The following is a 9,513-nucleotide window of genomic DNA, read 5'->3' as shown; positions in this document are numbered from 1 at the left end:
AACAAGTGAATCAAAGGCACACGTATTTTGAAGAACGTATGTCCTGGCATCGATCATAACAGAACCACACTTGCTGGAATGTGGTAGTAAATGTGGTTTAACCCTCGTCTTCTTCACCCTAAGATCACAGTATTGGATTTCCGGACAAGTGCGGAAATATTTCGCCTGGGATTTTTTCATTTGAGGTGACTGTTTCGGTGGTGGTATATCAATGTAATCATGCTCTAGTAAAACATTTCGAAAATCCTCTGTGCTCAGTTGTGAGTTAATTACCTGCCCTTCTGCTGTTGTTGAATTAAAGACAGTTCCTGCATCGAAGTCACGACTGTTCACTTCCACGTCAGGAAATTCATCCATTTTAGATGAGCTAAACATGGCAAGATGGTCTGCAAGGAGTTCACTGTCAATCCCCAGACTATCTCGTGGAATTGTATTCTCCATCGCATCAGAGTCACCAACCTCAACTTCCTGACAATATGCACTGATCTCAGATCCATACCCCTTGGACTCACGACGCTTCTCGGCTTTCTCAGTTTCATCAATTCTACCCACTTCACTCTTCTCATGTTTCTCGGTATTTACGAAGTGATGAGGTGCACCTTTACCTCTCCAATTTTCTCTGCAGAATTGCTCATCGTCATCTGACGTATCGGTCAGAACTATTTTGCCTTTTGATAACTTTTCATCAATCGATTCTTTCTCCGCAGCTGTCTTCCTCCTTTTGGATAAATGATTATTCTGATAATCTTCTGGACTTATTATCCCGCTCTGAACCATAGGCTCATGTATATCCTCTGGGAAATTTCCCTTCTCCTGGTTCATTTTGCTTTTAGGTGGATTATCTGCGGCACAATTATTTCGCTTCAGCGGAAGATCTTTGACTAAGGGACTAGAGATATGCTGATCTTGATTCAGGAAATGTTTCAGATTTGAGTCAAAGTTCAGTTGTTCTCCTAGGAGAGCTCTAGTGTGAACAATGAGAAAATTGTCCGCACGCTGTGGTAATCCGTAATTCTTGAAGACTTTATTCTTCGGAATACTGAAGTGTGCCTCTGAAGAACTGGAACTATGATGACCCATGTAAAAAAGGATTCCCAACAGCAGTCCACAGTAAAAATTCTCTCCCAACTCGTCTCAAATCCTTTATCAAATCTGGAAGACAATAGGCGTTCAAGTTATTGCCCTCTGTAATGACATTTCGAGCAGAGGCGATTATTTGATCGATCAAACCAGTGAGTTGAGGACTATCATGCTCTTCTTCGATAGTAACGTCAGGACTAAAGTCTTCGAGTTTCTGCATGTCTTTGAACTGTGCAAATCCATTTTCATCCAGAGGACGGGTCGCTATGAAATTCTGCAGCTGCAGACGTGCATCTTGGACAGTGGCAGCGAAAGGTGATCGCACTTGACAATCTTCATAGCTTTGAAGAGCTACTAAGCATGTAAGATAAAATAACTTCTTGAAGTCCTCCAACTGTTGACAGTCTACCATCATAGCCAAGGCTCGAATGAAGAAATCTTTCACCGCTGGTAATTGCAAATTTTGAAATATTTTCCATTTTGTTGCGGCGTGAGTGAAATGAGCAACGTCAGAAAACAGGAAGGTGTCCATAGTTCGAGGAGACAGTGTATTTGTTTTCACTGCAATGAATAATCTCTCCAGATATTGGCTTGTTGTGCAGCCATTGAACGCTATTGACTCAGCGAGGAAGAGGGTTTTAGAAGCATCAGAGATACATCTTTTAGGTTTAATGGCAGCTCGTCGAACAAATGCTCCGAGCATTTGTATCACAGCTTCCCACTCTTGACACTCTGATATCATCTGACAAACAGAAAGAATGGTTTTCGAGAAATTTATCACAATAGAGAATNCAGAAGCATAGACAACTGTGAATGGATATGACGAGACATGCGTGATAGTCCCGTTATAAGGTTTTGCCACTGGAGCTCTTCAATTACATGTATTGGGCTTTTCTTTTTCTGTCTCCAACCCGTGGTCCACCTGAATAAAGTCCTGCTTACAATGACGGATAACATCCGATGAAGGGACAGTTGGTGCTACAGGTTCCCCCTTTCTCGTTGTTTCCCGGATCATGGCATTTCTTGCATTATAAGAACCTTCCGCTAATGCTCTTCTACCAACTTCCATTCTTTTTTCCCCATTGCATGGACGAGCTACAGGTGCATGCTTCGTACCATATGTGTCTCGTGTCCTAATCAATAATTTTAACTCTCCTGTGATGGAACAGGGCTCATCATCGGCGATTCCCCGAAATCGGTTGCCATAGTCCTTGTCTAAGCAATGACCAACGATTGTGAGGTAGTGTTTTCTGTTGGGAGACACACAAACGACTGCCCGTTTCAAAGCAAAAGCACAAGGCAGCCTGAATTCTCGTTGAAACAGATCAGCAATCGTATTTGTCCATACTTTTGGCTTTAAAGTATTTGTAGTTCTACCTCCTTTAGACTTGACAGGCTTAATCTTGTTCCAAATTTTGGATGTCAAGATCAACTCGAACGTGGTTTCATTCTCATCAACTTCAGAGACAGTCTCATCACAAATTATCTCTCCTCTCGAATTATCCCCGATGGTCTCATTAATAGATACATTAGGAGCTTCGAACGGTATCTGAACGTTTTTATTGACTCAGGCAATAATCAATATTCCACGTCTGTCTTGAGTCACATTAGTATACCAAGAGAGTGCAGTCCAATTCTTTTGACAACAATTAGCACTCATCAATTTCCAAACTTCGGCATTACTCCTGGGTAAAAAAATAATTTATGTGTTCCTCACCCGCTGCAATTGCCTCATCCTTTGGTACAACACTATTCTGCGGTATATTGCAAAGTGGTCTTGGCACACCTGAAAATTATAACCTGTTAAATATGATAAAATCACCTTCTAGATATAAAGGATGCAATATATTATTACCCAAATGTTTATCTTATGGAGAAAAAATTAACAATAAATTATCACCGCACACGACAACAAATACGACAATGACAATGTGAAAAAGAACACAGACCACATGCTGTCTGCTGAATCAACAGTTGTTCTGTCGTTCTGCCTCGACCCCTCGTCCTGTGGCCCGCTCTTTCATGGTTAAGTTTCCAGAAGTGACGGAAATCGCCATCACTAATTACAAAACAATAAATTCTCGAATCATCGTCAAATTTTATTACTGCGATGAAAGATCTACAGTTAATCGTAAATCCAATTTCATAGAAATCCAATACTCGATTCGACTGTTTTTAGTGAAAGCGATGTCAGTATTTTTAATCACTAGGACCGAACATCAAGTGTTTCTAATATATTAATTTCCGTCGTGGTGAAATGAATATTTTGAAAATTCTAAGAACTCAGCTCAAATGTCATCGTTAAATATTCAATTTGAGGTTAGAACTACAATAATTAAGAATAACTAGAATAACTAAGAATCCCAACCCATGTCATTAACCAGCACAAATGGAGAAACAGTATTGAAATTGCATTTGTAGAAGTATATAGTGTTTGGGAAGGGAATGAATGGTGTGTTTGGTGACAACAGGTAAAAGAAATTTTTTTATTTAATAATGAGATTAAACATAAAATGCCCATGCCAATCAAAGGACTCATTACATTGACGAGTCAATGACGAGTAAAAATTCATCCATATAAATTCACTTACATAAGTGCACGTATCTGGAGCCTAAATCTATTATCAATGTGTACATTAATAAATAATACCCCCAACCATCATTCATCCAGCTGACCTGCAAAGAATGTTTTAAACAATTTGAATGAGATGGGTCCTTTCGGAATAATTATCGTGAATTGACTCACCTTGAACGATTCAACTTTTTTCTTTCTAACTTCTTTCCAGTCGATTATCAAGATTTTATTTTCGAATGTATTGATACAAGAGAGGTGGTGACGGTCCATAGTCCTTGATATTTTCTTCAGTGCGAGAGTTTGTAAAAGTCTGGCCCTTCGAGATTCGTTATAAATCCTTCGCTCCTCTGTAAAACATCATAATTTCCATTGCGCTGTGTCAGTTACAGTCATAGTAATTCGGAATGAATACTTGTACCCGGTGTGATTTTTGAAAGTTTAATGCGAAAAAATCGCTTTGGGTACAAATAGTCACTCTCATAGTTAGATAACCAGGAGTTACTCGTACCATTCCATGAGACAGCCCACTGCTTCAAAACTCCTTTCCCCTTTGAATGTACAGCGATTTCCGCAAAGTTCAACGATATGAGGAAGATTGTTACAATTGACACAATCGAAATTGCATAATTATTATTTCGAAAATGCAAGGGGAAATACTTGACAGTGCTCCAAAATGAATATGGCGTCCAAGAGCACTTTTCCACTCCTTTTACCACTCCGTTGACGCGATAAACTCAATAGCGATTATCCCTCGTAATTGCTAGGTCTTTTCACCTACCGCACAAATGTAATTCCGACTGAAGATTACCCGTTCAATAATTTCGATGCTGTAGAATTTATTACTGTTCGAATAACATTAAAAATTGAATTACTCCAGCTAGCATACGTATTATATGATAAAATTTAACGGAGTAAATGTAATCGTCGATAATACAGAGACTGCCTAGAAGGTAACCGCTTGGTGGGGATGAATGACGATTGGTTATATGCAGTTAATTAATTAACAATGCATGTACAAACGACCAAATTATGAAATTCGCAATCTACAAACGATTTGCAATGAAATAGAGTCATTTTTGATATCAAATGAACAATTTTAATTTTTTTGTCGGCCAGTATCATGTGAGAAATTAATAAATTAATTACAGCTAATTAATGATTCTACTAACGAAATTTTCGCATGTACCATCAAGTACTAACGATGTACAATCACCTACATAAGGTACTTTTTCTAATTAGTGCAATTGTCGGCTAAATACCTGGGGGTCAGGCAGTTCGCCCAGCCGTCAGATTCGACCGTGGCGCCATTCCTCCGTTGGGGTCTAACTATTTTTGGCTTGGGGTCACTTCAACCCCGAGATCTGAGCCTCTACTTTAGTCAATCCTCTTTGGGTTGGGGTGACTCAGAGAGATTCTCTGACCCCCTCCCCTTGTCAGGTAAAAATTATACCCCACCGTTATCATGCCTCCCCCTCCCAACCTCTCGCAAAGTCTAAATTTTCTGAGATTGTTATTGTTTATTTAACAATTTAATTTTTCATTAAATTAACGCATGTAAACGGAGGGATGAAGGTGGCTTAGATAGGTTCTGGGGACCCCTCCCCTTGCCAGGTAAAATTTGCAACCCTCCGTTTTCATTCGCCTACCCCCTGCACCTCATCGTGAAATCTCAAACTTTGAAATTTTCATTCTTTATTCAACAATTTCATTTTTTATTCACTTAACACATGTAAACGGAGGAATGAGGGTGGCTCAGATAGGTTCTGGGACCCTCTCCCCTTGTTGGGTAAAATTTGCAACCCTCCGTTATCATACCTACCCCTTCCACCCCCTCGATATATGTATATTTTCTGAGATTTTCATTTTTGATTTAATAATTGCATTCTTTATTTGATTAAGGATGTTTAGCCAAAACCCGCTTTATTCACCATAATTTTGATATTGCTTCACATGTCGGGTTCATATTCGAGCCACACGTTAGTAATAATCTTAATCCTTCCATCGGGGCATCCTAATGAGAAATTAATTTCTGAAAATACTCCTTGTAACATTACGCTTATGGCAGAAACGTGACCGTGTGAACTTTGATCAAAATGTTCCATGGGTTAGACACTCAAGATATTTAAAAAAAACCACAAGCCATTTACTTTAGACTATGGAGAATCTATCGCCGGCGAGAAAAAGTAGGGGACCGGGGCCATATAAGCGCGATATCTTCAATTGATTTTCGAATTTCTCTAAAAAAAATTGGACCGCCATGACGAGTCGAGCAACGCGACAACACCACACAACAGCTGATTGAGGTCGGTAAAGTCATTGACGACAATTCAGTGCTGGAAGCATATGGACACGTATAACCCACACAAACATCCACCTCACTGTTACGACCCCACCACTAGTCGAAGCGTGCAATGTTGCCCGATCAAAATTCGACTGTTACCACTGGAGTCACAAGTCCTCCAGTATTTATTAACTTTTTCTTTAATTATTGTTTTTCAGACCGGAAAAGTACGCCAAGTAACTTCTAATTTGATAAGAAAAATAATTTGCGACATGAATTATTTATTCAATTTTATTTTTGTTTTCAACGGAGTTATGCTCACTTGATAGGTTAAACATCCTTAACGCGTGCGAAACACATTTTGTCATTCCCCCAAATTATTTAAAAAAATTAGGGGTGAAAAAGTGACCCCCGCCCACGGTCCCCGGCGGTTCAGTGCGCCGTAAAGATGTGCATATCGTTCGCCAGAATCTTTCGCCAGTTTCAGGCTCATCCAAGTGCTAGTATGAAATGTGCCCATTCTGCATATCCCGCCTTATATGGATTTATCTCGATAACAAGTGTTTTGACGAAAAAAAATCAAAAAACACTTTTTGTTTAAAATTCAGTCAGCTACAAAAAACCTTTGTTTGGTGAATGTCTAGGGTTAGGGTGAATGTGGGATGAAAATGTGGAGGGAGATGTTGGGAAAATTATGTTAGGCGTTTTATAAAAAATCTCAATATATTTTCGTGGGATCGAACCACTTGTCACTATTGCTTTACACTCTTTGGTAGATTTACTGTTGAATGTCTAATTTTCACTGATAATTGTCTTGTCACTTTTATCTCGTTGAGTCACTGAAAATATACTGAACTTAATCAACAAGTTGATGTACTGAACAAAGATATTAAATTTAGAATACTGATTGACTGAATACTCTAGCTCATTATCGTAACGATACTTTAACACTACTGACTACTGACTCCTCCGGGTACCGCGCTGACCTGTGTCCGTTGACCCGAAAGTTCACGGAGATTTTCGGAGATGGCCGAGTTAGTCGACCGTGACCAATATGGAGATTTAGGCTGTATTTCGAACACCCCGGGGGCAATTCATCATCAGGGATGATGAATTAATGGTGATTCTAGTCCTGTTGATCTTCTTCTGCATCATCGTCTGGAGGTTGCTCTGGAGGTGGTGGATCTAATGGCAGTAGGCAAAGCTTGGTGATTGGTCTGTCAAGCTCTGTGTAGATTGTTCTAATGTTTTCTATGATTGGTGATCCATCTGCCTGCCTTGGTACTTCTGCGTTTGCGGTTCTTATAGTTGCGACTCTCGTTAGCCCATCTGCTCCTGGGCGTGTCGCAATGACTCGTCCGATTGGCCATTGTGCTGGTGGATAATTTTCGTCGATCATCAGCACCATGTCGCCAATCTTGATGTTCTCTTCTCGATGCGTCCACTTATAAATTGCCTGATATTGTTGAAGACACTCTTTGGCCTACCTGGGCCAGAATTGTTGAGTTAGCTGCGTTACCAGGTTCCATCTCTGCAGTTTGCTGGGGTTCTTGTCGATGATTGATGGCTCTGGAATCAGTTGAAGAGGCTCACCTATCAGGAAGTGTCCTGGGGTGAGTACTTGGAGATCGTCTGGGTCATCTGACATGGGACAGATTGGCCTGGAATTTAGGCAGGCCTCTATCTGGATCACGACACTGTTGAGTTCCTCAAATGTGAGTGTTGTTGTCCCCAAGACTCTTCTAAGGTGATATTTTGTTGATTTCATGGCTGCTTTCCACTTGCCACCAAAATGGGCTGCTCGTGGTGGTGAAAAGCTCCATTGAGTCCCATTGGTGGCGAGAACAGCCTGAACCTGCTGATTTTCTCTGGATGCTCGGTGATAGATTTTCTCTAGGACCTCTGCTGCGCGCACTAAGGTAGTGGCATTGTCACTGTACATGACAGCTGGAATACCCCGCCTTCCGGTGAATCTCTTGTAGGCTCCGATGAAGGCGTCCGTTGTCTGTCTGGTGACTAGCTCTAGGTGAACTGCTGATGTGGTGAAGCACACAAAAACTGCAATGTGCACTGACCCTGGTTGTGCATTCGTTGGTCTCCATTTGAGGATGGCGAATGGTCCTGCATAGTCCACCCCTGTGTGGAGAAATGCTCTTGCTGGTGAGATTCTCGTTGCTGGTAGTTGACCCATCTGTTGCTGGGCCTGTCTTCCTCGGTGTCTGGTGCAGATGGCACAGCGTTGAATATATGCTCTAACTGTGCCTCTGTCGCCGATTATCCAGTACCTTTGACGTATGTCGGCCAAGGTGAGTTGAGTTCCTCCGTGTAGTGTTTTGCGGTGAGCTTCTTCGACGACTAGTGTGGTGAGACGTGACTGGCGAGGCAAGATTATTGGGTGAATTTCGTCTGGATTTAACTGCGAGTTCTTGAGGCGTCCCCCAAGTCTCATGATCCTTTCGTTGTCTAGTGTGGGTGTCAGCTTGGCTAGTTGATGATTTCTCGGTAGTTGGTGATTTCTCTGGAGTACTCGAATGGCTGGCCCAAAGTATTGATGTTGGGTTATCTTTACCCAAAATAACCTCGCGTCGTTGAGTTCTCTTGTTGTCAAGACAGGTCCCGGGGGCGTTGGCTGCCTCCTGAATCTGTCGATAGCTCTGTTGACCGTAGCTGTTACGGCTAGCAATTTAGCCATCGTCTGATATCTGTTGAGTAGCTCTGCAATTTCGTTGATTTTAATTGCAACTGGATGTGCTGGTGCTGGTTTTGCTTCTCTGGCCACTTCTGGGATGTCCATGGCTGGGGCGTCGATTGATGATTGTGGCCATTCTTCAGGATCCTGATTGATCCACTCAGGTCCTGACCACCACAGTTGATGATCTTCTAGCTGGCTCGGGGATATGCCTCTGGAGGCACAATCAGCTGGATTCTCCTTTCCACTGACATGTCTCCAGGTAGCATTCGGGAGAGTTTCCTGGATCTTGACGACCCTGTTGTGGACGAAGTCCTCCCATCTTGATGCATGGCTCCTGATCCAAGCTAGTGCTACTGAAGAATCAGACCAGAGATAGATGTCTACCTGGTCGAGTTGGAGCATTTTCTTCGTTGATGCCACTAGCTGAGTCAGTAGAAGAGCTGCTGTGAGCTCTAGACGAGGGATGGTCATGCGCTTGAGTGGTGCTAGCTTAGTCTTCGCGCATACCAGTACTGTTGATGTCGATTCGTTGATGGTTTTGGTGCGAATATACACCACTGCACTCATGGCTACCGTTGAAGCGCCTGCAAATCCATGAATTTGGATGTTGAGTGTCTCTGTTGAAATTCTCAGCCATCTAGGTACAGTTACTCTGTCTAGGTCATTGAGATTCTCTCGGAATGTCTTCCAGCGTTGAACATACTCATCTGGAAGAGGATCATCCCATTTTAGTTTCAATCTCCAAAGATCTTATAGGAGAATCTTTCCCTGGACGACAACTGGTGCGATAAATCCCAGTGGATCAAAAATCTGGGCTATTTCTGAAGAGACTACTCTCTTGGTGATTGTCGCCGTATTGAAATCCTTTGATTTGTACCGGAATGT

At 41.8% G+C, this 9,513-nt stretch overlaps 1 long non-coding RNA gene across 1 annotated transcript; it reads right to left on the bottom strand.

Moving 5' to 3' along the window:
* Nucleotides 1-3,554: 3,554 nt before the first annotated feature.
* Nucleotides 3,555-4,549, bottom strand: LOC107045887. The gene is made up of 3 exons (XR_001461490.1): nucleotides 4,164-4,549; nucleotides 3,827-4,002; nucleotides 3,555-3,756 (listed from the first exon to the last, which is right to left on the bottom strand). It is a non-coding gene; the product is annotated as an uncharacterized LOC107045887 (long non-coding RNA).
* Between the last annotated feature and the right edge of the window lie 4,964 nt (nucleotides 4,550-9,513).

This window comes from Diachasma alloeum, unplaced genomic scaffold (assembly GCF_001412515.2).
Source record: "Diachasma alloeum isolate Michigan unplaced genomic scaffold, Dall2.0 Dall_scaffold_01107, whole genome shotgun sequence".
NCBI lineage: Eukaryota > Metazoa > Arthropoda > Insecta > Hymenoptera > Braconidae > Diachasma > Diachasma alloeum.
The sequence above is the reverse complement of the archived record's forward strand: the minus strand, read 5'-3'. Positions and strand labels throughout refer to the sequence as shown.